This window comes from Falco punctatus (assembly GCF_963210335.1).
Source record: "Falco punctatus genome assembly, chromosome: 10".
Taxonomy (NCBI): Eukaryota; Metazoa; Chordata; class Aves; order Falconiformes; family Falconidae; genus Falco; species Falco punctatus.
The window spans coordinates 3,925,333-3,949,822 of NC_137590.1; the positions used below are offsets into that span (position 1 = coordinate 3,925,333).

At 46.2% G+C, this 24,490-nt stretch overlaps 1 protein-coding gene and 1 long non-coding RNA gene across 6 annotated transcripts in view; one reads left to right on the forward strand and one right to left on the reverse strand.

The window, feature by feature from the left end:
• The window catches only part of LOC308071079 (protein FAM83D-B-like), a 441,583-nt gene that overhangs the window by 79,153 nt on the left and 337,940 nt on the right, over positions 1–24,490 (forward strand). The window lies entirely within an intron of this gene.
• The window catches only part of LOC308071084, a 105,855-nt gene that overhangs the window by 75,639 nt on the left and 5,726 nt on the right, over positions 1–24,490 (reverse strand). For all 5 annotated transcript variants that reach the window (XR_013930977.1, XR_013930978.1, XR_013930979.1 and 2 more), the window contains exon 1: positions 1–24,490. This exon is cut by the window's left edge; it is cut by the window's right edge and continues 5,726 nt beyond it. This is a non-coding gene — a long non-coding RNA (uncharacterized lncRNA).

Here is a 24,490-nt window from a genome sequence, read left to right on the forward strand (position 1 = left end):
CTGATGCAACAGCCTCAAGTTCAGCTGTGGCAGTAAAAATTTCTGAAGTCAAGCAGATCCTGCCGTGAGCTGCCTGCTGCTGGGGTGGCAACATCCCTGCTCGGCAGCATACGGCTCACAAGCAGCAGCGTGTGGAAGGGGCAGAAGGGCAGGGAAAGTTAAAAGAAAAAGTGAAAAGCATCACTACGAAATGGCCTTTTCTAAGCCCCCAATCATGCACAGAAGCAAGCCTTGATAAACCAACTGCAGCCTTGCCGTAACAGAAACCTGCAGCAACCTGACACGGAGCCCTGGCGTAGGCTGTTGCACCTGAGCAGAAATGAGCAGCAACCACAGCATTTATGCGCTAGTGCAAGCAGTCCACAACCACTTCATGCAGCAGCACCCGGGCCTTTGGCAAACTCCGGCTTCTGCCACCCAAATGGTTTTCAGCCAGTTCCAACACAGGTGAAAAACTCCAGCAAAGTTACCCCTTAGAGATACATCACGGTGCCTGCGAAAAACACGGTGCCTAGCCCTGTACCTGCTCCATGAATGAGGAAAGAGTGGCAGCCATCCACGGCTGTCACTCTGCTGCCTTTCAGAAAAGTAGAATTCACTCGATACACAATTAAAGAAGAAATGTTCATTTTTGTCTGAATTCTTCCCTAGTTAGGTTGTTATGTTTTGCTCCATTTTATTTAAGGCATAAAAAAAAGTATTAATTACATGCTGCCAAGATCTTTGGAGAAAAATTCAATATTATCTTTTACCACGAAGAAGAAATGAATCAAGGCTCCATTCCAAATCCAGCAGCAGTCCTGACTTTGACGTGCCGAGGAAAATAATAACTTTCAGCACATACTAATTGTCTTGTTAACATGGATTATGCAGCCAGCCAAATAAATGTCATTCACACTTTTATGAGGAAGAGCATAAATCTAAAAATCGGAAATGCATAATATTTTTTAATCTTTTCTTTTCTCCCCATTCTGCATTCATAGCCTAAATATATTTACATTTTTAATCCATATAAACAAAGCAAGACTCTGCTGGAGACTTTCGAAGCCTCCCGGGGGGTCCCAAGCTCAAGGTGATCAGATTTTTAAAATAACAAGCCTGGTTCCCATGTAGCCTTAAAGCCAGTTTACACTTTCTTGGCACTGCAAAGCGGTTTTGAAATAAGGATAATTTACACTCTATTTAATTTACACCAAGTTCCCTTCGCACTGCTGGCACAGCACAAACAAGCATGGGGCTAGCCGGCGTAGGGAAGCGAGTGTGCTGAATGTTCATTTTGTTCCTCGGCTGGGGAGGGATGGGTCCAGGGACCAGGAGCAAAGCGGAGCCCCCAGGGTGGTCGATGTGGTGGTGATGGTCCCCAGCCGAGACGATTGCCTGAGCCCACCGGGCTGGTATCTCTCTTGGTTTAATCCATCTCCCTCCCAGCAATGCAATAGCTACTGCCACTTACATGCTTAATGGTGAATTTTCTCTCTCAAAGCCCTCGTCATACCTTCATCTTTGCTTCATGACAGGAGAAGGGGGGAGGCAGAGGTGACGTGACTTGCAAGCCCCCAGCAGTGCAGGTCTGGTGGGCAATGCCGCCCGGGACTCCTGGCTCTGGCATGGCACACCAGCAGCCAGAGCCTCCTGAAAGGCAAAAAGGTTGTTTAAGTGGAGGGAGGAACGGCCGAACAAGGAGACTGAGGCTAACGCAGGACACTGATACACTTCGCTCGTTACATTGCCGCTGTAATTACTAAAATTCAGCATTCATCTCTCCCACATAGATGGAGCCCTGGAAAAACAGCACCCACCAAGGGCGCCCACAGCGCAGCCTGGTTTCTGACCTCCCCGGCATTAACCAGGTTCCTCAATAGGGATCATTCCTTGGCCTTTCTTTGATCCTACAGAGCCTGGCAAACAGCAGGGCCCTGGCCAGACCTGAAGCCTGCAGCCATGAGCCCTGGCTGCCTCTCGCCAGCCTGTTCCCACGCAGGATTATCCGCTCCCCAGCCCCCTGTTGCCACAGCCACCCCCGGGCTGGCAGCGCAGTAATCCGGCCTCCGACTTGGTATCTCTTCTAACACTGCTCCCATCACCCCAGTCTGCTGGGATTGCTTTAATCACTAGCATCCTGTTTTTCCTGATCTCTTCTGCCCTGGCCGGCCCACATCAGCAGCGACAGCACTGCCAGCAGTGAAGCAGGACAGACCGTCCCATGCTCTGCACCACACAGCCACGCTTCTCCATCTCGTCCACTGTCCCACTGGGGACACACGGCACTGCCACTAACCGAGTCCAAACCCACCACACAAGTGCTGGACCCCCAGACTGGCTCCAAGCTTGTGCATCTCAGTGCTGCAGCGCTCAGGGATGGTGTCTCTGCACTCAGGGGATGAACAGCCTCAGCAAAGCCCCCAGTCTGGATTACTGAGCACCAAAACCAGCGCCGTGATGCTGTTCTCCCACGGGGCATGAAGCAAGCTGGCTCGGAGTGGAGATGAGATGCTCTGCAGGCTGGAGAAAAAGCCCCAGGCCATAACACCCAACATGGAAAGCAGAAGACATCCCTGCCTTTCCGCAGGAAAGAGGGTGAGAGAGGGATCGATTTTTGTGCAGCAATGAAGCCCTGCCGCACTTCCTAAAAGTAAATCCAAATCTGTTGTAAAAAGCAGTGATACTGTAGCATCACCCAGCCCAGGAGCAGAGCTAGCAGATCTGGGAAGCAACCTCGACAGAGCGATTCGAGCAAAAGCTTACAGACAGACGCAATTAAAATAAGCACTATAGTTTCAATTAACTGTTCTCCCCAGCAGCACAGGCTTGGAAAGGACTCTTAATAGATCTCTTCCACCGCAGTGCACAAACTCTATTGCCATTGCTTCACCGATTATTGAAAGTTAGCAGAGTGAGGCAGTTCTCTCACAACACCTTCAATAGCGATTTGAGGATCTGTCTGTTATTAGCTGGCCATTTCGTGTATGGAGAGGCTAAACAGGTACGGAGTGTAACCATTTTTCAGGTAGTTTATCTACCCAGGCCCCTGCCCGCTGCCTTCGGGACATGCATTTGCCCTGCTGCCGCTGCCGTACCCGTACCCGAACATGGAGCAGCATCCCAGAGGCTGGACCATGCTGCGTCTGTCTTGATTAAATCACAGGAGCATACAATTCTCCCATTGCCTCGGGTTGATTGGGAACAAGGCTCAGAATAATCTCTGATAGATTTTCTTTCTCAGACAGAGAGACATCCTGATGGTTTTAAGCTTTCTTTTTTAGCTTGCAAAATACTCCCCAAGGAGGGCAGGCTCCTGCCAGCCCCACCATGGAGCTTTTGCGTGTGAGCTCCTAATGGGGCAGGGAGTGCAGAAGGGATACATTTAGTCAGGTATGAAGGTCAGCCACCTGCATGTCTGGACATTTGGGAGCAATATTAAATTTAGCATCCACAGTGTTGGTATGCAGAGGCTCTGGAAGAAGTTCTGGCTTTAGCAGTCAGTAAAGAGCATCAAGGAAAGCAGGGCTGTGCATTCATTCCCCATCTCAAAACATTCTGTAAGAAGCACAGGGTTATTTTTAATAGAAATTATTAACCTTTGGAACAACCGACCTAGAGATGTCAGAGGTTCTCTAATTCTACAGTTTTGAAATTAATCCTGGCAGAGTTTCTAAAAAACCTATTATAAAAATAGATAATACCATTCAAGTTTTTCACAAAAAGTGACAGCTACCAATAGCTTCTTCATTTCCTTTTCCTCTGGCTTCTTGACTACGAGAAAATGAATTGTCCTGTGACTGAGGCTCAGAGACCACATCTTGTCCTGGCACAGACTTTCCATGCCTTTGTGTGTCCACTTCTGTACTTGCAAAAAACTGATGGAAGTACCCACCAATTTCTACAAAGGTACCACAGTGTCCTTGAATGGGAAGTGTTATAAAACTGCAAGTTATTTATTTTCCCCTAGAATTTGCCATACCCGTTATTTCCTTCAAGTCCTGCTGAACACAGTTCTTGTCCCTTCTCGATTCTTCTTCCTATCAATGTCTACTTTAATTTAGGTTAATTACAATGGTCCCCAAGGCCCCCAGGCATGGGACACCATGAACACCCAGACCCCCATTTCCCTGCCTTTCTTTTCTTTTAGCTGAAAAACAAAGGCCAACACACTTTAAGTTCCTGCATAGCCAGGAGAATTACCAAGCCTCACTTTCCTATGGACAGCACTCAGCAGATTTTTTTTACATGCCCCAAATTGCAAGTTCTTGCTGTAGGTTCTCTCAGCTGAACCCATAGACTAGCCTCTTCTTCATCTCTCCAGCTATTTTTACAGAGCTTTTCAGAAATCTATTACCCTCCGAAGCTCTTGTCTGTCAAATTGCATTGAAATTGGCCAATTCTTCAAAAGTTTAACAAGAACAGTCTGACAGGCAGACTCACATGCGTTTGGTATTCCCACAGCCCTTGTTCTCGCCAGTAAAGCGGCACACAAAACCCAGCAAACGTACCTCCTTCCTCCCAGCCAGTCTGGAGAGGCTGGTGCCCCTGGGATTAACGACCCCCAAGCCAGCACAGGCTGCCCCAGACCATGGGGAAAGGTCCAGGTGGAGGCCAAGATCTGGAATCACCCCTCAGGTGCTCTACTCCAAATCAGAGGGAGGCACTGGAGGCAGAGAGGGCTTTGAGATATCAGCAGCACTAAAACAGAGAAGCCACCTTTCCAGTTTGGATCCTGACCTGGATCTCATTGGGTTTTGCACTCTGAATCGGATACCCTGGCTCCGTCTGCCTGCTCCCATAGGGACATCGTGCCACACCATGGGGAGCTGGAAATCACTGGCAGCTTCTGAGCAAGTTTGCACACATTGCTGCATGCCTCAACTGTGACCTATGTTGACTTTGTTTGCAGATAGCCTGTGTCCTGCTGCTCCCTGTTCTGGGGAAGGCCTCCAAGACTGAAGGCTTTGACAGCAATCCAGACACACCGGAGACCTGCAGCTTTGGTCTGTATAGAGCAGAGGCCAGTGGACACTGAGCATCATACTGTTTTGGGGTAGTTACCCCCAAAGCAAAGCCAAACCCAGGGAAGGAACACATTTCTGAACATTAGGTAGCCATGGCTGGATACCTCCAACAAACATTTCACATTGTTTCCAGGTACCCAGAGGGGAAAAATGAACAAGAGAAATTAAGTGTGTTGGGAGAGAAAAGGCTTTCTCTTTGCATGAAGGAAGGTGACATTAAGGGCAATCAAATGTAGTTTGATCCTCTTGTAGATAGAGCCTCTCTCCTATAAATATCCCAACACAGATGCACAAAATTGCTGAGGCGTTGTTGATGAAACTTTGGTTTCTTTCCTCTGAAATACCCACCTGTGGTCAGGTGAAATTCCTACATAAATCCCACCTTGCAGTAAATAATTCAAGTTCTCCTGATGTAAGCCCTTTCTGAACAGGATCAGTACCCCTCCAGGCTGCCTGCACCCCTCTGTTTCACATCAGTGCCCCACTCCCTTTGCTTCTCTCCTCTAAAAAACAGTAATGGGTGTTCTCCCCCACTTGGTTGGGATCTATATCTCATCTTTCTCCAGGGGTTTTCAAATATTGGATAACACAAGACAAAACTCCTGTCTTCTTTTTTTTCTAGCTTGAAAGAAATAATTTCACCTGGATGGCTACAGTGAACATGTTGCAATAACAAAAAGTTTTTCTAGAAGGGTAAATTACTTAGTGGTGGTACCAACTGGGAATGATGCTGGTTTATAACATCAGATGTAATCTGTCAGCAACAGGGGGAAAAAATGCTTTCAGAAAAATGCTTTTTGTCATTGGCCACCATGGTGGTAGATCCAATTACACTGCTTTCATTTCAGATCCAGGGTACGCAGGTCAGAGGAGAAATCAACAGCCACAATAAACACGTGTGGCAGGGACCCAGCCAGCAGGAATTGGAGGTTGTGTGTGCCCTGCTCCGTGACACAGGGCACAAAGTCTATCTTGTTTCTCCTCAGCCCCTTTTGGGCTCCTTGGAGAAATCTTGAGGCTTTTGGTACCCAAGGAGATGCACACAAAGCAGACAAGTGAAAAGGAGAGAGCCACATCATGTCCTTTATTTGGCAAACTGAGTCAGCACATCAAATGCTGTCTGGAGCCAACAACAATCTGACCTAAAGACTGTAAGTGTGTTCTGAATCCTGCTGGTCCACTGGCCTTAGAATTTTTTGTTGTTGTTGTTTTAATCTTAAACTCAATAGATGCTCTGCCTGGCAAGGAGCCGATGCAGCACACAGAGGCTGGGCATGCACCAGACGTCCTCATGAGACCCACCATCTCCGTTATGAACTGCCTCATCGATTATTCCTCCTCTTCCCACTCCATTGCTCTCCCGTCTGCCAATATTATCTATTATCTTTTCTGTCGTTCTGAGTGATTTCCCCAGATTTCTTCCCCTGCTCCAGACTGGCTGTCAGCATGTAGGAACTGGGTTTGCCAGGTGCAAGTTTCCCTTATGCGGCCACGGAGCCACTGCTGTTGCTCACAGCGAGGTGGCCAGTGCTCATCTCTGGGGCACGTGACACACTGTGCACACAAGTGATATCAACCTGGTGATATCATCTGCAGCCTTTTTACGTCAGTTGGCAAACGCAGGCTCTGATACCTGTGTTCACAGATATAACCCTCTCTTGGAAAGCAGCATCCTATCTGCTGCAGCAAGAGACCTCCCAGCTCACACCACATACATGGGTCTCTGGCTTGGGCAAAGCAGATGTGAAATGGTGCTGTGCAGCCCTGTAATCCAAAAAGAGGTGTGTGCCCTTGGGGACACACTCATGTGTAACTTATAAAGAGCAGAGGGAGCTATGGGGAGCCTCTTGCAGCCTGCCTGCCCCATCAGCACACCTCCCTGTCTTGCAGAGCGCCTGGGGAGCCGCAGATGGAGGTTTTGCTTTTGAATCCGCTCCAACTTTAGGAAGCTCTTGTTTCTGTAGATACATAATGGAGCAATTTGTGGGGGAAACTGTTGCATAATGTTAATTTCTTTCTTTTCTGCCAATTACTATGATACATTTGCAAAAACATTTTTCCAGTGTTCAGCCAGCTTAACAGGTGACTGAATAATGTACACCAACCACATCATTTGTAATATTTTCCTGTCAGTCATCAACTAATGTATTCAGAAATGAATTCCCTTTCTCCTAGGCCGGCTTTAAGTCAAATTTAGTGACTGAAAACAACATTAGCCTTATTGACTCTTTTATCAGAATCCCACTTGGTGGGGAGAGACATCCCAGATTTTCGTGACTAATAAGGCTGATCATACTTTAAAATCACAAGAATCAAGGGGATAGCAGAGCAGGGGCAGAGGCAGCAATTTCCATGGCCAGATTGGGCAGCAATAAGGTCCAAGCCCTTTTGCCCCACAGCTGAGTTTAGGTCTGGGTTTGAACTTTCCCCCTGATACACAGAAGCAAAGTTCTGATAACAACACTTGTTATGTCCCACCGTGGCCTCCAACTACTCAGCTGTGCCTTCAGACCACAAAGCAAATCCCTGTTAAAATCCTTTCCTTAGCTGCTGCACACCAATTTCCCCATTCTGCATTTGCAGGACTTTCCCTGCATTTAAAATCATAATAATACCTGAATACCCCCAGACCCCCACCCCTTCCCTGGGGCTGCAGGTACTCAGCAAACACCTGGCAAGGGCAAGACAAGAGCTCAGGTCTCCTCATTCACAACTACCAGCCCTATCCACCAGCCCACGCACCACCCTATTTTTCTCCTTGATAAGCAAGACTATCAGGTTCTGCTCTCTGAAGAGTAATGCCTGCCTGCCCAGCAGTCAAAGCTGACGTTCTGCTCGATAAGTCATAGCCACAGCACATTTATCTGCCTTCAGCACGGGTAATCTTCTGTTTGCTGTGCACTGCACCCTTCCTCGGCAATGCAGATGCAAATCAACATACACACAGCTCTGAAGAACAGAAACAAATCATTTACATGTGGTTCCTAACCAGTAGCATTCTCATTTAATTTCCTAGCGCCTTATTGTAATCACCCTCTGCACAATTTCAATCAAATCACATCCATCAATCTGCCCAGCCCAAAGCTTAACAAGGGTAACACTCTCCTGTGTGTTCCCAAACGTGGTATGTAATTGCAAATTGCAGCAGGCATCAGTTATCTGACCCATGCTCGCTCTTCACTGATAACCTTCTGATCCAGAGATGACTTGCTGTATGAATTTATCTCTGGGAGAAGCTCTCTGCTGTAGGTAAAGCCATCACGCAAATTCTCATATGCAAGTAAACTGCAAAAGGAGAGAATTCTCCCACTTTTGAATGTGGAGAGCTGGCAGGAGGAGAATTTGTATCTCCAGTTGCACCTCTGCTTCCCCCTGTACACCTGGCTTGGCACTACCTCTTCACTCCAGAGCCACATTTTGCTAGGCAGCTTGCTAGACTTACATCCCTGTGAAGACCAAGGCAGGCCACTTCTACCCCAGACTTCTCCAGGCACCTCCAGATGCCAGCCTAGGGGTCAGGACCACCTCTGCCTTGTCTCCTCCAGATCCTGCAGTGCCTCAGCTATGGCAGGTCTCCTGGTTTGACCCAAACACAAGCTTTATGCAGCAGACACGACCTGTGCTAGCGGGCCTATGAGAACTCCAAGGAGGTACTTTGTGCTGCATTCAAGACAGTGAAGACAAACTCTATCAGTATCATTCAGATGAGCCAAAGCAGAAGCAGCCTCATCTGGGATGGTTTCCTGGGAGAAACAAGGGATCCTCAGGGTCTGATTCATACCTAAGCCTCAGCTAGCTGAGCAACTTCATGGAAACCACCTTCACCCAGCACGTGCCTGAGGATACATGTGCCCACCACAGCCAAGGATGGTTCTGCTCCCTAATAAGAATGGAGACTAAGCTGCACTTGGAGCTGCTCTGATGTGTTATTCCGCCCTGGTTAGGAGTGCTGAGGAAAAGAACGGAACAAATTAAGAGCCACATACCAGACTTGCACATGTCCTTGTCCTCTGCGCCCAGACCACCATGTCCATGCCAAGTGGGCCACACCACCTGAATTACACTAACAGAGGTTCAAGCAGTGCCACCTTCCAGCACAGACATGACCCTGGGACACTAGGATCTAGCCCAGAGGATTGCTGCCATGTTTTGCCTTTCCTATGACCCTGCAGGCTTTGGCAAGCACTGTACGCAGAAGTGCAAATCACACAGTCTGATCTGTACATGCATGTATCCCTCTCCTGCCAAGACTGCAAATCACCCCCAAAACTGTCCTGTGAGGAGCAGCCACAAGAAGGAAGCCCGTCTGGGCACACGATGTCCAGGCCCCACCATGTATGGACCCAAGAGTATCGTAAAGCAGGAGTAGGGGTGACCAACCCACGTCCCCAGGGCTCTTCAAGGGTGGCTCGCTCTGGCATGGGGCTGAACCTCCTGCCATGGCTTTGAATCTCCTAGAAACACCTGCCACAGCTTCTCAGAGCAGAAAAAGCTGGCCATCGCTCTGCTGAAAACAGCACTTCTCAAAATCAGCCCAGCGTTAGGAGAGAAATCAACTCACTTTGCGATTTTGACAGCTTCAGGTCTTGGCTGCACCTGGACCCAGCACAGTCCCTCCTCCACCCACCACCAGCACGTTCAACACCAACATGGAGCAGATCTGGCTCTGCAGCAGCACAGCAACCTGCTGCTAACAACAGGGCATTATACTGCATACAAGTAATGAGAAAACTGGGAATAGTGTGGAAGAGAAGAGATTATTAGATAATAAATTATCGATGCACCAAAAACTTCTCTGTACATATTTTTTCACCCTTACAGCTTCCCTAATGTCCTGGGAAAGTGACAATTACACAATTTAAGGAGGTTAAGTTTATTAAAATCCTTTTTTTATTACTTTTCTTTTAATATATGGTTGAGATAAAGCATCTGATTAGAGGAGGGTCACAAAATAAAATATTTAATACTCATGGAAAGAGCCATCCATCCTCCCCTCTGCACGCAGCAGAGGCAGGGTGTCCCAGGGACAACTCGCTGCAGAGGCTGCTCTGCAGAGACCATGAGCGAGCAAGGAAGCGCTGCCAGCAGCCCGGCCCCGCTCGTCCAGGTTGGCTTTACCACATTCTGGCAGCCCTTTGAAATGGGAAAATGGGCCACATGCACAACAAAAGAGACAGGCATCTCTAAAGAGGGCTTACATGGGGCTTGCTAGCATCTCCCTGACCTCAATATCACTTACAAAGACATGAAAAATTACATTCAACAGGCTGGAGGCATGGTGTCCACTCCAGCTCCACACAGACACCGCACCCAGTATAAGAACAAGTGTTTAAAACTTCTTCTGTGCCCCAGCCCAGCGTGTACTCACCCCCCAGTGAGACACCTCACTTCCCTGCGCTGAAACTGCATATCACACATCCCTGAATCCTGTGCTTTCTCTGGCCACAAGATTACAGTCTATGTCAATGCCTTTGGGAAACATTTGCACAACAAACTTCATTTATTTTTTCTCTCTTTCAAGCATTTAGGGCATTGAAGTTGCTACTCAACAGCGTATAACCCTGTCTTAGGAGCTCCTGAGAGGCAGGGAGAAGTTTAGCTTCCAAATCCCCACAGGAGCAGGTCAGGTCACACCATGGGACGAGGGACCAGTCTCACTTTTCTTTTCCACCAGGAAACAGACCAAATCACTGTTCGTAGATGGTCCTGCTGTGCAGATCCCAGGGATGGACCTGATTTCCTACAGGAAAAAGTGCCTGTGAGCCCACCCAGCACCCTGCTACTCCTCCCCACCAGCGTCTGCCTGCTCCACCACCTGCTGCCCTCTGCCCTCTCTCCCCCAGCAGAAACCCTTACCCTAAATTAAATGCTTGTGACATGCAGCCTGACCAAACGGAGAAGGCAACTGCTGTTTATGTCATAGACCCGTATGTATAGCATAAAGCAGCAGAAGACATTACCTCTGGTTTAGACAGGGCTCCAGTCAGTGAGCGTGATGTGACAGGAGAGAACAGCAGAGTTCCCATCAGGAGCAGCTGAGCCACTAATTAGTTTTCTGTAAAACGTCAATAAAATAATGACTACAGGGAGGCCAGGTAAAACACTTGGCCTTTTTAAAAACCTTTGTCAAAGTCTTCACAAGAAACTGTTAAGGGGAATAAGTGGACATGAGGTGAGAGGCACAGCCCTGCCGCCCTTTGGGGAGGGACAGAGTACCGCGTGTGGGTAGGACGGGCAGTGCTGAGGGTGGCATGGGAGTAACAGCACGCTGCTCCGCCACCACCGTGTCTCCCAGAGTGTAGCACCAGGGAGACCAAATTTGCAGGTGACACAGAAGGACTGAGCAGTTGGAAAAGGCTAAAGAGTTAAGCTACGGTGGGCAAGTGGGGTGGTAAAACTCACTTTTACCAGTATGAAATAATGCATACAGAGAGGTACGTTTTCAATTGGTTACACTCACTCCTGGCCTCAGATTTAAATACTATAGATTGGAAGACATCCTCCTGTCCATCAGGAAAATCACATCTGCTTCCTCACCCTGTGCTGTGTGGGTGCTACCCAGCCTGAGTACAACTCCAGCCACAAGCACCAGCCAAATTCTGCAGGGAGCAAAACTGAGAATTCTGCATCATGGCAGCAAAACTGAAAAAGCCCCTTGGCCTTTGTAGCAATCCGCAACCCCTAAGTAGATACCTGCTGCATATTTAAAACCCCATCTAAAAGCTTCTTTGTGGAAAATCAGACATGCCAAGCTTTACTCATTGCTCACCTCTTAAGTAATGATGGCAAACGAGCAGCTGATGAGCTGTATTTAGCTGTCAGACACTGCACACAGCCAAATGTTCAGGACAGGACCCTGGAAATCACTGCCTTGCAGACACATCACCTTGAGCTTTGCTAAAAATTCCTGGGTGGAGCCAATTCTCCAGGGGTCTCCGTACATACATACTGGCTCCCTTGGCTCCTGCAAGCTGGGCTTTCCTTGGACAGTGCAAAACCCGAGAGCTTTGCCGGGAAGATGGATGGCAAGTAACGCGCACTTTTATGAGACTGAATGTTCTTCCATGTCCAGAGGTAAGAGGCCAGTGACCTACACAATGGCATTGTCAAGCCATCCGGATTAATTTAACAATAATGGTCTCCAAATGCTCCTGTGTGGCAGATAGCGACTCCTTTCTATATACTACTTGCAGTGTGCTGTGAAGCAAAGGAAAAAACGTATATGCGTTGTTAACTATACTGCAGGTGAGAAATAACAGCCCCAGGCCCTCAGAGCTATGTACAAACATTGTCTAATCACTTCTTATTAACAGTCCTATGAGCCAAGTACATACTATTATTGCCCAAAGCCAAAAAATATAAAAAAATAAATCAGTATTCCAGGGGTCAGTAGAAATTAGGTCAAGACTCTTAGGCTAAAATCCAGGCAGGCACTTACCTGCCTCACGTGCAGCACCCAGCCCCTCCAAGCACAGCCAGCATTCCCCAGCCGGGCAAGTGACACATGGAGAGATGAAGTGACTTTTTGGGTCTTGAACTCCCCCGTTTCCGATCCAGGAGCCCTTCCCTGGCACTGCTGGTTCCTGTGCCTGGGGAAAGGGCTGTGGCTGCCCCTGTGCTGCTGGCACTGCTGGGTGAGCAACCAGCTGGAGATGAAAGTACTGCTGGTAACACCCCAAATGGATGAGATGAAATAAAGTTTCATGGTTAGAGATGGACCCTGCATGGCTTAGCTTGATAAAATTAGCAGACTGGAGATGGATGATGCTGGGAATCACTTCTGAGTTACAGACGAAACACAACGACAGAAATTAATAGAGTCCTTGTACTTGAAACACTGGGGCATGCGTTTTAATTTAGAAGGGCTGAAAGTAGAAAATCATCCCACTGTCACATTTCCAGGTCAGCATTTGACTTACTAATTTCTGCTTTGGGCATAGGTAAGGAAATCCAGCCACGCTCCCTGCAGCTGCCAAAGTTACATAGGGTGTCATTTTTTTTTTTACAGGGTCATTAAGAGTTGCTCGTGTCTGGAAAAGGCATCCAAAAAAAAGTATTTTCACTTAATAATCAGGCTTAATCTCTTTAAGTTTTGTTGAAGTCACTTTCCCAGGGCCTTCGGCAAAAATCAATCTTAAAAGCATTGAGGAGCTGTACCATGGTAGTTAGATAATTTATTATTCCATAACTGTGGGTCTTAATCTAATTAGAGATCGTATCTCAGACTTGCTTCAACATCTATTTATTTTTCTGGTTTTACTTGCAAACGTTCACAAAGAAATGACATTGTAAGTGGGGGAGATGGGACATATGCTGTGTTCTTCCTGCTGGGATCCCATATTTAACTCTATATTTAACTACCAGACACAAAGAAACAATAGAAAACAAGACCCAGACTAAGAGTCACTTGCAGAAATTCAGAAGCTACAGCAAAAACTTGCCACATGCAACCTAGAGGGAAAAAACAGAAAAAATGTGTCCAAACACAAATTTGTCCTTCCCAGGTGACTCCACCATCCCAGCCTCCTCTTTGCGCATCTGTGCAGTTTGCATTACCGTCAGGTAAACACATCGAGTCTGACAGGCCATTTGCCCTGGCCTGCAGCGTGGGGATGGTGCTGCCCACCAGGGCTGCAGAAATCAATCACGGCTGCCACGCTCTGCCCAGGGACTTGCACCGCTTGGAAATAGCGCCTCGCTTGCTCCACACCCTGGGGGCATCCTACAGACAAGACATGATTTATTTGTTTAAAATAACTAGTGGTACCTCTCAGAGCCTGTCAGGAACCCAAAATAAATACTTGAGATGCAATAAAGCACAAACGGAAAGGGGAAAAACAAAGCAATCTCATGGCATATATTAACATAAAATCATTGGGGCAGCACAGAAATAAACCAAGGCCCTTACTTCGCGCCATAGTGAGCCCACAAACATTTATTCTCTTCTGCAAGCAGAAATAATGGCTTGTTTTGGAAAGATTTTGCACAAATCTTTGGAACATCAGCTTTTTCTACGAAAACGTCTAAGAGATTGAGTTGACAGTTTTGAAAAATAATAAGTCAAGTTTCTTCTGGCCTATGCTTTCCAACAGAAAAGTTCCTGTGTGCTGCAAAAAATACCTAGCAGCTGCCCTTGCACGCACAAGCTGGGCTAACAAGTGAACAAAAACCAGTCACACGCATTCATCACCAGCACAAACTTCATCTACAGGAACACGAGACTCCTTCTGTGGGAATGGTCTTGAAAGCCTTTCTACTTACCATATCAACAGATTTAAAAAAGAAAAAATGGAAAAAATTGGACACTTTTAGGAGTACAGCCTGCTTCACTGCCCACCAGAAGGTCACCCAGTATCTTCATGCATTGCTCTCCCCCTCTTGTAGAAGAATCTCTTGGCTAGCCAGACTCCACTACGTGTCTCCTGTAGCTCTTGGAAGGAGCTTTTAAAGCCCTTGGGGAAGGGAGACACTAAACCTTTGCCTTCACCCCGCTTTCCTCTACCTGCTGTCAGAAAGCCCAGTTGGGGCTCTGCAAACCTTCTGGCTTCAACAGCTTTTGCAGTTTTACCATAGGCGTGTGTTCATTCTGCAGCATGTTCCTTGTGGGCCCTTGGCAAGATGATGTACTTGGACCTACATCCCTGGGTTCCCTCACACACCACCACAAGCGAGGAGAAGAAATCAGGCTCAGGAAGGAGCTGGTGGTAGCACACTTAGCAGAAAGGGATGGCTAATTCACACCTCCTTGGATACTAATTGTAAATTCTCTCCTGCACCTTTGTTCATAGGTCTGCTGCCTTCCTGGGTTGGCCGGTCTCCCCATCAGCTCATCTTTCCTCACTCCCTTACTCAGTCTCCGTGGAGGAGGATGCGTCCCGTTTCCTATACTAACTGTCAGCGTGGTGCTGTCTACCTGAGTAATCATGAAAAATGAAGCAGTAACTCATCTGCTTGTGTGTAAAGGCCTTTGGCCTCCTGTGCTCTCACTGCTGAATTTAAATCTGCTGGGGACGTGGAGCCCAGGCGGCGCCGGGGACGGGGATGGCACTGCTGATGCTGTGCTCCCCTGCCCGGTGCTCCGGAGCCCAGGAGCTCTGGGTCACACCAGCCCGTGATCCTCCTGGCTTGCAAGAGCATAACAAAATCGTACCCAGGCTAACACTGTTTACAAACTGGGAAGTTTCAGTCAGTTTAGAAACTGAAAGCAGAAATCTTTAAGAAAGGTTCCTGGGTCTGTTTTACAATCATCTTTGCCCACGTGCCCTATCAGTCACTACATGGGCACTGCTAAAAGCACTTACAGCATCTTACACAATTATTTTTTTTTAAAGGAATAGTTATATCTGCACTTTCACAGTCCAGAATTGTCCTTCTTCACAAATGCATTTAAGCACCTATTTGTAACTATTGATATCCAACTGTGCACTTTAAATTAACCATACGCTTAACTACTTTTCCTAGTGGAGACCTTGGAGGACCATCAAATTAATAATGTTGAAACAAGTAAAGGAAGCTGATCCAAATCCCCTAGAAGTCAGGGAAGTTTTCTTTCCTTTAAGTGTGAAAAATGAAGCTATCTTTTGAATGTATGGGAAGGTAGGATATTTCTTAAGCTGTTCTCCAGTAAATCAAGAAATAAAAGCTTTAACTTTCATGCTGCAGTTACCATGCTGTCAGTCTAGCAGTTCACAGCTGCCAGGAAGGACCCACACCTCTCGTGCACCCCATCCTGCATCTCGGGATGCTCCTGGACCCCTCAACCCTCCACCAGCCAATTCAGCTCACCCTTCCTGCCAAAAACTAGTTTTTCCCTGCTACTTTAATGAGCTGAGCTGGCTCCTGGAGGGGTCCAAGGAGCCCTGGAGCTGGCTTAGGGTGAGCTATGGGAGGGGGTGGCAGGGAGCACGCGGTGTGCTCCTCTTTCATCAGCAACGAGGTTATCCCTGACCCGTCCCCAAGAAGCACCACCAGACAAAACTCCAGTCCTCTGGGACCCTGCTGCCCTGCTAGAAGCTAGCCCTCTCACAGCACACAGCAAAATGTGCTAGTGCCTCTACTTCTGCTCCCAGATCTGCCAGTCCTCGCCTGCTTCCAGGAAAAAAAAAAAATAATAAAAAAAACATAAGTCACTCATTGCCCATAAACAGTTTGCAGATAGATTTCAGCAAAGATTGACCCTCTAGATAGGACAGGTCTGCGCAACAGTGACTTGGCTTAAGGGAAAAAATAAAAGATAAAAACCAGGTTGTGCAGGCTGAAACAATGAGAAGTTGTCCAAAAATTTGCTGTGAGAGTTCAGCTGATGTATGACTAATCACTGCATTTCACTCTGCCATGGGAGCTGCATTAATTATCACAAAATCAGAAAGGGCTTCATCCAGCTCTCCTCTGAGTCGCTAAGAAAAAAAATTAAAACTTATTAACTTCTGTTTTCTTCACTGGCTCTCTTCAAAATCTCATAACAGCCAGAAATCCAGATTGAAAAATATGACACATTCCAATTTCCCTTGATTTAATTTCCTCAAGCTGACTAATTTAATTGCAGTCTTTGCCTGGTACCCTGAGTTCATCTTTCTTGCTTGCTTCCCGTTGCTGAAACCTGCTCCCTAGTCCTGCTCCCTAAGCTTAAATCTGCACAGATGTTTCCAAATTTGTATTTGTTAGAGACTAATTACCCTCATTCCCCGATGGATCATTCCATAGGGATCAGATATTCCGTTTGCGATCACAGATGTAACACACACACATCATGTGGTTATCTAAAAGAGGCTGGGTAATTAGGTAACACAAAAAGAGTAAAATGTTTAAAGTGAGACAGATTAAAAATGAAATCTGGATGATTTATTATTTTTTTTTTAGTCTTCTGTGTGATATGAGTCGGAGAGGTATAGCTGGCTAGCAAAGCGACTGGAGCAAAATTAGAATTCAGCTTATCCACCGAGAACTCGAATAACATCAAGGTGAGGTGATCTTTTGAAAGTCCACAGAATAAAAAGCTTTTAATGGATTTCAGACTTTATCTTTGCCCTTTGTTATACTTTTAGGTTCGAAAATAATAAAAAAAATAATAGTGGCAGCAGTGAAACTATAACTCAAAATGAGGTCAAAATAGGCAAGAAAGAAAGATGCTCTATTCTTGGTGGGTATCTACCCCCTCTCCACCACTGTACTTTGGCTGAGTTCCTTCCACCAAGCAAAGGCACCGTGGTGGGGACCTGCCCTGGGCAGCACGGCAGTACACCACCCTGCACCCTGCTGCAGCAGCCCCCTGCACCCCCCACCATACCTACACACCTGAGCAAAGCCTTCCCCTTCCCCGAGTTTTATGTCCCTGTGCAGCAAGTTTGTTGGGGACGAATGCTGCAAACATGAGTAATGCTCTTGAGCTGGAGGTGAGTCCTCCTGTGTGCCAAGCTTTTTACGTGTGTATATATTTCCTCGTTCAGGGCTTCAGCAGCAGACTTTCAAAGGTAGGAATTAGGCATCTAAAATAGCTTCGGAGATTTATAGCAAACAAAAGTCGTTAGAGACAGAATACTCTCCTGATGACTAGCCACCATCAGAGATGCAGCAGAATTTGTCTCCAGACCAAAAGGACTTAGTTCATCGTGCACTGGCATGGCAGTGGAGAGGGGTATAGAGCACAAATCTGCCTCCCAGCATTTTGGTATCCCCCAGTTCCACAGCAAACATGCCCAAGCGCTGTTTGTTCAGCAAACCGCTGTTCTGCCCCACTGGCTCAGCTGTGGGCCCTGCCTTGATGCACCCTGACCCTGCAGCTGCTGCAGGTACTCAGGGCTTCTCTTCCCCCAACCTTTTCCTTGCTGCCTAAGGGCACACAGCTGCAAACACTAACGGGTGCTGCCACATGGGACCCAGAGGAGCATCGATCCTCCCTGTTCCCAGGAACCATCCTGGATTTGTGCCTAGATGCAGGGCCATTGCCTCCCCTTTACACCTTCTCAAAGCAGCAGTGCACTTGGGGTTTTGCACTTTCTCACAGGCAAATTGCCCAGGTAGAACCTGGGCTGAAGGACCACATCATCACGAGACCCATCTCTTAATTGCAGGCGGCATCTCTGTTGTGTCCCATTTGCTGAGGTGGGAGAGGTGCTGCCGTTTGCTCCTTTGTGCCCTGTTCAGCATGAAGCAGCCCTACTCAGAGGAAGCCTCATGGCTCCAAGAGCATCAGTATTAATAGGAGTGGTCTGTCCATCAAAGGTGAGAGCAGAGAGAAGGAGAGGAATTATTTCAAGATGCTGACAAGAATATGAATCAAAAACCCTGTGGTATTTGCCCAGTCCTGAACAGGACACGGTTGTATCAAGGAAATGAGGATTCTTTAGTTATTCAGACTGGCTTCTGACTATGAACAAGCTGGAAATTACTCATAATTATATTCATTATTATTTTGCTTACAGACCCAGCCAACCTGCAAGCTTAGACTGAGCTCTGCAGAGACCTACAGCAGTAGTGCTTAGACCCAAACCTTTCAAATCCTGCATAACTTATACACTGCACATATCTAGCAGCTTGATGCTGGCTTTAGCAGTTACTCATGAGACAAATGCTCATGCACACACTCATTACTATATCTCTATTCCCATGCAAACACCACAATACCTCACTACGTGCAGAGCCTTAAAAGCTGAAGACTTTTGCACTAGTTGTAATCCTATCAGCAGCACAACAGCAGGCTGTCAGACTTCAGACCGAAGGTGGCTGTTTGAGATCTCATGAACAGCCACCAGGTCACCACAGCTCTGACTCTGTCTTGATGACTTTTCAAAATAAACATTCTCTGTGATTGGATTTGGGCTGGATGAAAAGGGAAGGGAAGGAAGGTTTTACACTGCAGAAATAAGCCTTTTTTTTTTTTTCATAGCTGCAGCTTTTGCTCTTGCTAGACACTTGCATAGGACTAGCCACAGAGAAACTCATGCTTTTCTTTTTTTTTTTCCCGAGTGGCAATGCAAAAATATTTTTTCCTTTGTTAAATTATGATATAGCTTTCCAAAAGGAAGAAAAAGAATATCATCAACTGATACATTTCTCTTCAGTTTTAGCTCTTGATTTCCCTTCCCTCTGCCTTTTCTGTATTTTGAATTAAAATGTTATTTCAAACTAAAAACATCAAATCTGTCATTTGATTCCAGTCAATTTCCAAAATACTGCCTTTTTTCCCTGCAAAGTTAAGCTGTCAAATCAATGCCATTTCTGTCTGCATGCTGCACATGCAGAAACATACAATTTCATCAAGCCATCTTTAAACATAAATCTTTTGCAAAGAAACATTCAAAGGAGGTTCAAATATGCTGTATGGCACAGGCAGCCAGGCTGGGGCAGAGGTGGTAGGGATCCAGTGGATTTCTGCAAAGCATTACCTCTGCTCTTTGAAGTTCTTCAGAACCAGTCTGTGGTACTCCTATTTTAGTCAGTGTTGTAGGAATACGCTGGTACAGTACCAATTAGTTACTGGATCATCATCCTTTATAGAACATCAAGGATTTTTTTAAATTATTTTTTTAATGGCATAAAACTAGAGCATGGTGCAGTTTTCCTTTACTTTGGGGTGTTATGTTCACTCGTTTTCCTTCCAGGTCTATCTCCATGGGCAAGCCAGACCATCACCAACTATGGTGAAGCCAGGAGGGACCCAAGGTGGGCAGCACAGCCCAGTCTGGCCACGGTTCTCTGCTGCTCTTTCCAGTTCTCAGTGCCACCAAACCTCAGCCCAGCAGAGGGGCCAAGCCCTCAGCTTGCTCTTTTCTACCTCAGCTTCCCCCAGGAAAAGAAAACCATTGAGAGGTCCCAGGAGGCAACAACCAGCAGCATTTCAGAGGCTGGGGTTCCTCGCAGAGAGGAGGTCACCATCAATATTTATTACTTAGGCAAAAAAAAAAAAAAAAAAGAAAGGGCCTATCTTCCCAGCCGTAGTGGTAGGGGTGACAGTGCTGTCACATGGTGGGCAGCAAGGTCAGAGCTCTGAGCTTTCTCTTGGTTTTGCCCCAAGGGGAAGTGCTCCTGCAGGTGAGGAGCCACCTGGCTCTGCCACAGCCTTGGGCTCACCAGCAAGGCTCCTACGGAGAGAAAAGGGCTCTTCCTGCAAGCACATAAAGCAGAAGACTGAATGAGTCACAGGAAGAGGCATTTCCCAACGCGATCCGACATTTAGCACCCGTGTAGCCTCTCAGGGGTCACACTTGTCCATGTCGCAGTGGGGGCAAGGACCTGTGGCTTGGTTGGTTTTGTTTCTCATCCAAATTGTCCTTCAGTAAAAACAATTCATAAAAAGGTTCCTTTCTGTCAATTGCCATTAAGAAATTATGATATGAAATGACATCATCTTGCCTCAGATTTTTCATTAAGAATATAATTCCAGAATTGTGAAATTTTAGTTTCAATTCTATTGTACAGCTTTGGTGGGGTATTTTTTCCATTTTATGACAAGTCCACTGTAACTTATAACACGTTACTATGAATGACAAGTTTTACCATGATGGAATGTATGAGTTGAAACACTCTTGACTTTATTTTAACAATATCAGGGACAACAGGTGCCAAATACTTCTTCTATAGAACAAAACATCTCCTGTTTGTTCCAAAGAAGCGAGCTGAAGCAAGTTGACACATAGATCAAAGTGTTGCCTGTTTGAAAACTGTCAAACCATTTCATTGCAAACTAGATGGGAAGTAGTTTGAAACACAGGAAAAAATCTGATGTTTCATTCCGCAAGCCAAATCCCAGCCATCCTTAATGCAAGTAAGAAAAACATCAGTGTGATTTGCTTAACAGGTTGTCATAGTATACAATTACCAGTGAAACCTGCTCTTCACTATTAACAGGGTGTCACAAAATGATGGTAAAACAAGACAAAGATAAAGGTAAATTTAAGTGTCAGACTTCCAAAGTAAAAATTCTTCTAGTCTATTTGAAAGACATATTTTCACCTGGAAAGTTAAGGTATTTGAGAATGACAGCACATTTGCTCCCCTGGCCCTACCCACCAGGGGCTGAGGCTGGTGGGATAACGCAGGGTGCCCACCCCAGCCATGGGCTGCCGGAGCCTGCCAGGACACAGCACAGATGTTGTGGCACATCAGGGAATTTCTACCTTCTCCAGCATAAAATCTTCTCACCTGACCTATCTGCCTTTGAATCTTAAAAAAACAATACACCGAATAAACTATGGAGAAGCATCTAGTGAGGGCCACATCCTGGACCAGAGATAGGAGAATATAGGTTATATAAACTGATTCAAATGGATCGTGTAAATGAATAGGGCATGCATTTAGGAATTAAAATTAAAAAAATAGGTCAAGTTATATATTGTTGTAGAAGTTGCAAGTAACGTCAATGTTAACCAAAAAAAAAATTAAGTCAAATTGGTAATAAATCAATGGCCAGGAGAAGAGTTCCTCCATTAGTCAGCAGAGCTGTTACCAGCTGCCGTTGCAGAGGGTAATGCTTCTCTACTAAAAATGATGGATTCATTTGTATAGATATTTCAATTGTTACTTGTGACAACAAGGAAAGAATTCAGACTACAAGGGGGAAGCAATAGTCCGGAAGATATTTATATAAATTACATGTTTTCAAATCAGCTGGGTCTGCTGAGATTCACTGCCAGGTACTTGGAAGCGGTGGAGGCAATCTGAGGGCTGTTAGGGCTTAGCTTGGAACACTCAGGGACCGTGGCGAGTCCCAGAAGAGCAGAGAACAGCAAGCATAGCAGGGAATTACGGGCCAGTTAGCTGAACTTCAATTCCCAGAAACAATATTGCAAAAAACCATCAAACAAACACTTTCTAAGCATCTAAAAAATAACAAGGCATTGAGAAACAGCCAACGCGGGTTTGTCAAGAACAAATAGCAAGTCAATCTCATCTTTTTCTATGATGGGGAGCTGGACTGACAGAGAAGGAGAGGTGGTCACTGTTGTATATGGTGACCTGAGCAAGGCCTTTGGCATCGTTTTACGTGACATTGGCTCAAGCAAGCCACAGAAGTGTGATTAGGTAAAATTAAGGTGATAACATGCAAGGTGGAAAACACACTCGGAAAGCAGCTTTCTGTGCCTTGTTGTCAAACTGGAGGAACATACCTGTATGCAGTCGGTGAGGATTTGCCCTGGGCCACTATGATCAGTAATAATAGTGAGCAAAACCAGTACGTTTGGAGACAACATCAGCTGGGACAATGGCGCAAGCAAATGGGAGACAACAGGCACTTGAACCAGTCTTGACAAATGAGGGAAATGCTCCGCAGACACAGCAGGCTGTGGTCAACGAGAACCTGCGCAGAGATTTACAGGTAGGAAAGACGCAGCATGTGGCCATTGGCCAAGGACCATCCCAAGCCAGCCTAGGACCAAGAGCGAGGAAAGCAGGACAGGGTGAGCCGTGGGTCAGTGAGGAGGCTTTCAGGCACCTGCAGCCTGCCTGCTGGGGCACTGCCACCCAGGGAGGGAGCGGAGGGATTGGGAAACCAAGAAGGGGCAACTGTGAGGGAAGATGAAGGAGCTGGGATTCAGTTTAAAGAAAAGAAGTTGTAGAGGGAAATTAGGATAAATCCTCGTGTTAGAGCACTGTAGCTTCTAAGAGGGAGATAGGCAGATCATCCTCCATATCTGCTATGGACAAAGTTTGAATGACCACATTTGAATTGCAGCAATGCACATTTCGGGTCAGCATCAAAAGAAACTGTTGAATTTGAGGGGCAGTAAGGCACCAGAACTGACTGTCCAGAAAGCATAACAAACATCCACGGCTGCAGTTTTGAGGAAAGGTCAGGCAAACAGACATTGAGGATGAAATCAGCTAAAACGTCCCATTTGGAGGGGTGGGCGGGCAGGTGAAGCCATCCTGAACTCCCCTTCCCTGCATCCAGCTGCCTGTCTGGCTGCCCAGCAAGATGTGCACCATACACTGTATATCAGAAAGATGCTCTTTGTCTTATTTTTTTTTGTATTATACTTCATCCGTTTTTATTTTTCTTCAAGGAAAAAATAATCTTGTAAGAAAGCACCACACATCACTATTAGTGACTCATGAAAATACTACCTCTGTGAACAGGACGATTAATTCTCCACGATGTACTCTGCCATATAGAGAGATTCATTCTAGTGTCTAATGAAGATGGTACTAAACAGAAAATAAATAAAATACACTTCCATAACAGCCACAATAATCCAAGTTCATTTAAAAAGAAAAACAGAATGTTGACATTTCCCACCACCGCCACCCTCAAAAAAAAAAATATTTGGGCCAATAATGAGGCACTTGTCATTTTCATGCAGAGCCAAAGCTGCCAATTTTCTCTTCACACTGATTTCTCTAAAGTATCACCTACAGATTATGCCCTCAGAGGAATAAAAAGGATGCTGATACAACATCAGAGCCAGGAGCACTTACACAGCTGGGTTAGCCAAGGGGAGAGTGCATGAATCGCACCTTAGAGGAAAATCAAATGGAGCAGAAAGAAGAGTGGAAGAAACTGGGATCCTCCTGTTCCTCTGGACAACAGCAGGATCCAGCCAGCCCTGAACAAACACAGACACACCGTTTCCCTAATGGCACTGCAAATCCTCAGGATCAAAGGCATAAACCAATCACCCACTTCTGTCAGGCCAAGAATTAATTCCCCCCATGAAAAATATCAATCAGCTGGCCAGGTGCACTAAGTGCTGCACTCAGACACCACCTCCAAAAACAGCACCACCAGAACAGCATGCAAAACTGAATTGAATTAATGCTCTTTTGGTTTTTTACCTCCTAGTCTGTAGGCTCTTACAAAGTGTAATTCCCAGGATGGAGCATTTTGCCTGTATTCTGGGACGTGATGCATCTCCTTCTCATCCCAGAGCCCACACCAACTGAGTTTCCTTAAAATAAGATATTCCTTAAGCCAGGACTTGCAGACAGATGCTGGTAAAGCAGAGTTGATGTCCTCCCGAGCCTGCATGCAATCCTTAAATAATAAAAAAAAAAAAAACAAACACCAAGACATTTTAAGTACCTATTCATTTCACTTTTTTTGAACCAAAACAAAGACAGAGTCACAGCAGCAGGGCGCAGCCTGCAGCAAACACAAAATGCAGATCAGTTTATTTTGGCCCTGTGCATGAACGTGAAAAATATTGGAGCTTTATCAACTCTTTGCCTTCTGCTGATCCCTCCCAGGGACCTGCACTACCTGGAAAACGTGGGTCATGCCTTTACGTTGCACTGCCTCAGGTCCCCAGATTTCTTACCTGCATCAGCAGAACCCTCTTCATTCCTGACCTGGGGACAAGTATTGCCCTGAAAACAAAATTTTAGCTGAGTATCTGCTAATACAGAATAAGTACTTGGCATTTCTCCAGCTTTCCATCATCTGTGTGACCCAAAGTCTGATAGCAAGTCTATGGTTTTAGCCCATATCTCTATGTTCTTCCATTTAATTTATACTTCTCTTCCCAACCTTTCCATCCCATCTGAGCTAC